The following is a 6,488-nucleotide window of genomic DNA, read 5'->3' as shown; positions in this document are numbered from 1 at the left end:
TTACAAGGTAGCCGGATTTGCGGGCAGGTTGGTGGTTTTAGTGCGTGTCCATATCGGTTCACGAGGTGCGGACTTGTGGGGCGCGTTTAAATTCTGACCCACCGGAAACAGGAACACATTTAGCTCCGCGAGGTGACGCTAGTGGAAGACTGTGCGCTACACGAAAAAATCTAACACGACAGGACATAAGATTATTATGACAACGAAGCTACGCGGTGAAGTTTCGAGGTGTGCTGCTAGCCCAAACGTGACGTGGACTCTGGAAACTGCTACTGCAGGAATTCCGCACCGGCACCAGGAACACCCCTCACGCGCAATGGACCAGTAACACGCCTCACGCGCAATGGGCCAGGAAGATCCCTCACGCGCAATGGGCCAGGAACACCCCTCACGCGCAATGGACCAGTAACACGTCTCACGCGCAATGGGCCAGGAACACCCCTCATGCGCAATGGACCAGTAGCACGTCTCATACTACATCGCCGGTACTGGTAATTCCTCTCACAAGACTGGGGCACCATCCACGTAGTAGGCCTGGTAACATGTCTCAACTCAGAGAGCCAAAAACACGTTTTACGCACAGCGAGCTAGTACCACGCCCTTGGGACTAGTGAGGGCCGACTGGATAAACCCTCACGCGTATTGGGACTGCACCACTCCTCGCGCTTCCTAGGCCTACTAACACCCCTTCGAGGACTAGGCGCGCTTCACAGGCAGTGGGACCAGTCATACATGTCACGCCCACGGGGCCTAGTAACACCACACCAGGGCAATGTGGCAGAAACACTCCTCACGCACAGTGTGCCAGTAACACTCCTTACGCGCAGTGAGCCAGTAACACTCCTCACGCACAGTGAGCCAGTAACACTCCTCACGCACAGCGAGCCAATACCAAGCCCTGGCGCGCCCGGACCAGTAACAGGCCTCACGCGCGTTGGCTCTGCGCACCAGACCCCTCCTGGATAGGTGGGACCCCAGGTTTGCATGAACGGATGCAACGCTCCCGAGGTCCGGGTGCAGCACACACGTGGCTTGTGCACGCGGGGGAGAGGTCTTTTCCGGAGCTCATTTCACGTCTGAATACGGAAGCCCCTTTCCAGGAATCCTGCTTTTACCTCGACACTGTGTCCCGCGTGTGTGGTCGGTTCAGAGCTTGAGTGTTTCGGCACCGGCTCTCATTTTGGGGACGGGGACTTACTTTTACTTTACTTTTACTCGCCAGGCGTGGCTCAGACCAAGGGAGATAAAGAAAGAAAATGGAGAAAGGAGAGAAAAACTGAATAAGAAGGCAAACGGGGAATAAACTAATCCTAGACAGAGTGACAGTGTTCTAGGAGCTGCAGGGACGTGGAATGGAGAAGCTTGAGCGGGTTATCGGCAACCAAAGTTCAGCAGCGCAGGCGGCGAAGGAAAACTTCAGAGCCCTGCGCTAATTTTTGCGCATCTAGCCTGAAAGGGTGAGTAATGGAGGTCATTTAGGGGTCACAGGCTTACCCTTTCCTACCCCGGGCACTGCCTTTGCGACCCCTGGCCTCAGAGGTGGCAATTTCAGTGTCAGGAACACAGGGACAGCTCGTCCTTATGGATGTCAGCTGGGGCTCCACTCTCTGTTTTCTGTCATTTTTTTATTCCACTAATAGTGAATAAAATGTATATAATTCGCTATTAGTGTAATAAAAATGAAGTAAAATTAGCTGGAATATGCCCTCCCATGGCAGCTGAGGTAAGTAAAAATGCTTTTGTGTGTTGTGTTGTGTTGTGTGCATGCTTGTGTGTAAGAGTGCGTTTATGTGAGAGAGAGTTTAGGTGAGTGTGAATTTGTGGGTATGTTTAACTATGTGTGTATGAGTGAAAGAGGGGGTCAAAGGGCATGTGATGTCACTGCTGCTACCCCTGGCATTTCGGTGAATTGACGTCCATGGTGTAGGTGTCCCGAGCGTAAAGGGAATACAAAAATATCGCATGAAAACGATATTCTTGTGAATTCGAGTCTGAGTTACAAGCCGTCCCAAAATGTACAGGATGTGTACACAACGTCTACCGCCTGTTCAGCATGCGTGGAACCCGGAGCATCCGTGGCACCTGTAAAGATTACATCTTGTGGCACATCTCAGCCGCATGGCACCTGTATGAGCGATAGAGCATGCGTGACACGCAGAATGTGTAGCAACTGCGCAAAATGTACGGTACAAACACAGAATATATCCCCGTCAAGAATGCGGCACAGGCGGAGAATGCGTGGCAGCACTCCAGCAAGTATGATGCCTGTGGAGAATGTGTGACACCTCTACAGAATGTGTGACTCCAATGAAGAATGTGTGACACTAATACAGAAAGTGTGACACCTATGCAGAATGTGTGGCACTAATACAGATAGTGTGACACCTATGCAGAATGTGTGACACATTAGCAAAACCTGGGACTCCTGTGCTCAGTGTGTAAGTGTGGCAGCCCACAGACTGCCTGCGGAGAATGTGTGACACCTCTACATAATGTGTGACAGATCTACAGAATGTGTGACAGCTCTACATGATGTGTGACATCTATGCAAAATGTGTGACATCTATGCCAAATGAGTGACACCAATGCAGAGTGTGTGACACCAATGCAGAGTGTGTGACACCAATGCACAATGTGTGACACCTATGCGGAATGTGTGACACATGAGCCAAACATGTGACACCTGCGCGCAGTGTGGCAGCTCACCAGAATGTATGGCACCCTGCGTGTATGATACCTGCGCAGCGGTTGCGACACCCAACCAAAATATGTGGCAACTGAGCAAACTCTGAGACCCTGAGTTCTACGTGCAGCACTTGTCTGATAGACGTGACACTGGCAATCAATGCCAGGCACCTAGAATGTCTTTGTCACACTGATCATCAACTATTCAGTACGTGGGCCTTCTGCGCAAAATATCACCTGAGCAGAATTCTTAACTCCTGTGCACAAAGCTCGGTCCCTGTCCAACTTGAATGGCACCTGTGTAGAATGCGTGATGCCCACTCAGAGTGCGTGGTACCTGTCCAGCATGAACGACAAGGGCGCAGTACACGTGGTGCCTTGCCCACGTTTGTTACACGTGGGCAGAATGTGTGATACCTGCACAATATGTGTGACACCTGTTTTGAACATGTGGAACCTGCCCTGCGTACGTGACATCTGTTCTGCACCTGTTAAACCCCGTAAGGTGCATGTGGTAGCTTGGCACTGCCCTCTGGGCCCACATGCGCACTGCGCAGCGGTCTTCCCGCAGTTTGGCTGTGCATCAGCCAGGGGGACCCCCGTCCTCCGACCTCCCCGGCAGGATGCGGTGTGAGATGTGGGCTGTCCCTTCCGCCTGCCCTCATGCACATGCCTGGGGGAGTGGCTGTCAGTCAGTGACGTCGCAGCCCCCACCCTCTCCAGAAGGAGTGAAGGATGGCGGGCGGATAGGAAGAAAGGGCTTTGGCACTCCAGCCGGGGCTGAGCCGCGCACACACCGCTCTCTGCGGATAAATTGATGAAGGGGCTCTCCACCCTGCAGTGTGCGCCCCTCCCTTCCTGCCGGAGACGGGCCGGAGAGCAGCTGCCCGGAGAGGAGGCGCCCCAGACAGTCTGCCCTGGCCGCCTCCTCCCGCAGATGATGTGATGGAACCCCCCGCCCCGCTCTAAAGATGCACCGGACCCCCTTGTGAGCAGCTCGGTTGTTGGAAGGTAATGCTGGCTCCGCTCTCACCCCCGCGTGCGTCTGTGTGTGTGAAACGCGACCGTGTCCTGTTCTCAGGGTCCTGTGTGTGCACACGCGCCCCGTGAGCGTGTCTGTGCGTGTCCAGCTATCTGTCAACTTTCATGTGTAGTTTATTGGTATGCGCGTGCGTTTCTGCACCCATGTGTACGTTTCTGTGCAAATTGCCTATGTGTTTTCTTTTGTATGTATACATCCGTGTGTAGATATTCGTATGTCACGCATGTGTAAATGTGCGGTTTGGACTCAATATGTTCGTAGGTATGTATTTATGTATGTATGCATGTATATATGTACGTATGTATGTATGTAGATACGTATGTGTGCCTGTCCTGTATTTATGTATGTATGCATGTATCTACGTATGCGTGTATGTATGTATCTATGTATGTGTGTCGGTATGTGTGTGCTTATTTGCATGCTTTGGCTGAAAGTTTGTAGGCGACAGCGCCTAGAAATCTCAGCTCTAGTGCTGCTTTACATAAATACGGTTATATTTTCATTTACTTCCCCGGTCCTCATCACTGTCTCTGGCAGTGGTGTGGGGTGGGCCTCGTGCGTTACTTTTCACTCGAGGTTGTGTGTGTTTGTGTGCCTGTGTGTGCATGTCTGCCTCTATCTGTGTGTTTCCGTCCCTATGTGCTTGTCTGGCTATGCGGGTGTGTATTCCCGTGTCTGAGTGGATGTGTTTTGGTCCGTGTGCATGGATGTGTTTATTTACATCATAGGTTACACCTTTCTTCTACTTTTACAGCGCCAAGAGTCGTACGCTGTTGCAAATCGCTGCTACAGTAATGCTCTAGCTATCCATTTATCGATATCGGCCTGCCTTTGTAAGGCGCTATAGGGTGGTTCAGGGCAGGCCCCATACGTTGTCGGTCACTCATGAAGATATGTGCGTGTTTGTGTGTGTGCGCCTCTGCCCCAGTGTGTGCGTTCTGTGCGTGTGCCGTGCGCGTCTCAGCAGTGCATGGGGCACAGTGTTCGGGTTAACACGTCCTTCGTCACTGTTTTCGGCGAACCTCTCTGCTGATAATTCTTTCAATAAACACCCCTCGCCCCAATGTCTTCCCCTTCTTCGTGGGTAGCCCATGTGTCCACTAAAGCACGTTTTCAGAAGCCCCTTCCACGCACCCCCAAAAGTTGACCGCAAATGACCGTCTCTCTTGTTAGTTTGCTGTAATTAGGGCTTTGGGCCCCACAAAAGGCCATGGAAAGCCCTAAATCGTTTTCATGCAATCCTCTAATTCCATCTTTTGTAAAGCGTGGCCCTGTCGCACGCCGTGTCTAAATACTCCCGGTTTTGTAGACAAGTCACGGTCTTATTGCAACTATATGATTCTCCCACGATCACACTAAGAGGTCAAGGCGGGAGCCAGGATGAGACCGCGTCTTTCAAGGTTCCACTATGATTCATATACAGTAACAGGAGACCATCTCCCGCTTAGGCCGGAGGTTAGAAGTTACCAAACACAGCAAACTCCAGGCCACAGCAAGCTCCAGGCCACAGCAAGCACAAACCACTGAATATAAACAAATGCGCCATATTTTTTCAGAGAGGCTCGACCCTATAAAAATGGCACATATTTTGTTCAGTTTTTGAAAATAAGACAAGGAAGGGACCCCATATCTTAAAAGTTATACACTCTATGAAAGAGATTAAAATGCACTTAGAATTGTTCAGCTATTCCGTCGATATAGCGCGCAGTCCCCGAAAACGTTATTTCCGCCGCTTCTTTTTCCCCTGGCGGGCGTGTTCCGGTTTGTGGTTGAAGTCCCCACCCTTGTGTTTACAATCGCTCAGTCCTTGGATCTTACAATGAATGCTCGGCTCTCACCATAGGGCCTGCTCGGGCACAATGTCAATTGTCCAATATCTGGCTGTGTTTAATGTTAAAAGGAGGAGTTTTCACAAATCCAGGCCTTGCAGGAAACTTTCAGGGTTGCGAATCTATATAGTAAACAATTTGTCGAGCTGCCTATCCCAGTTGAAATAAAAAGCAAAAATGTATTGAAATTTTAGATACGGCGTCTCAGTTCCTTGCCCCAAGGAAGTCCCCGATGCGATATATTCACTTGCCCGTGGCGTGCCTTATTGACAGCTCTTCTCTTGGAAAATGCGCCATTTAAAATGTCTCCATTTCTGATCGGTTTACGAGACGGCCGCATAAGGGATACCTGCGGGCCCGGCACAAAATAAGCGTCTGTTGAAAGTACAGACCAGTTCACGCCCGTCCTCTTAAGGGAGTGTGGCCGCCCGGGCGCAAATAATACTTATAGAGGCGTAACAGGCAGTATAGCGCTGGAGACCTACTGGTTTGAGCGCTGAAAAAAAATGGTTGTATTAGGCCGAAAAAAGAAAGCGCGCTGTAATACGACAAACTTTTTGTCACTTCGGTGGTTTTTGCACCAAAAATCCATTTTGTGATTTTATAAACAGTGGGTGCCGCAGACCAGAGTTTAGCGGTATGAAACCGTTGTAGGAAATATAGAAAAATGTAATTTTTTAACATTCCCTTCATCAATTAAGTAGGCAATACCAGTAAAACTTCCTGATGCGTTTTCCAACTGAACAAAACAAATTAATCCGTACACTAGAAGTAGGCCGCTGTTTTTTTCAACCAATCCTGTTCCATGTATTTTTAGTAATAACCAAATAATTCCCTTGACGCCCCAGATTAAAAGTCACATATTTTGCCTCCGTTCGTTAGTTTAGCTGCAGTAGTTTTATTTTGTAAATGAGGGCCCGCTCTCCAGCGCA

The 6,488-nt window shown here is 50.1% G+C and overlaps 1 protein-coding gene across 1 annotated transcript in view; it reads left to right on the top strand.

The window, feature by feature from the left end:
• Window positions 1–3,406: 3,406 nt before the first annotated feature.
• SKOR2 (SKI family transcriptional corepressor 2) overlaps window positions 3,407–6,488 on the top strand; it is a 56,343-nt gene continuing 53,261 nt past the window's right edge. The window contains exon 1 of the mRNA XM_069236812.1: window positions 3,407–3,696. The gene's annotated coding sequence lies outside the window, so the exon portion shown is untranslated. The remainder of the gene's footprint in view (window positions 3,697–6,488) is intronic.

Source organism: Pleurodeles waltl, chromosome 1_1 (assembly GCF_031143425.1).
Source record: "Pleurodeles waltl isolate 20211129_DDA chromosome 1_1, aPleWal1.hap1.20221129, whole genome shotgun sequence".
Taxonomy (NCBI): Eukaryota; Metazoa; Chordata; class Amphibia; order Caudata; family Salamandridae; genus Pleurodeles; species Pleurodeles waltl.
This window is presented reverse-complemented; position numbering and strand designations above follow the sequence as displayed.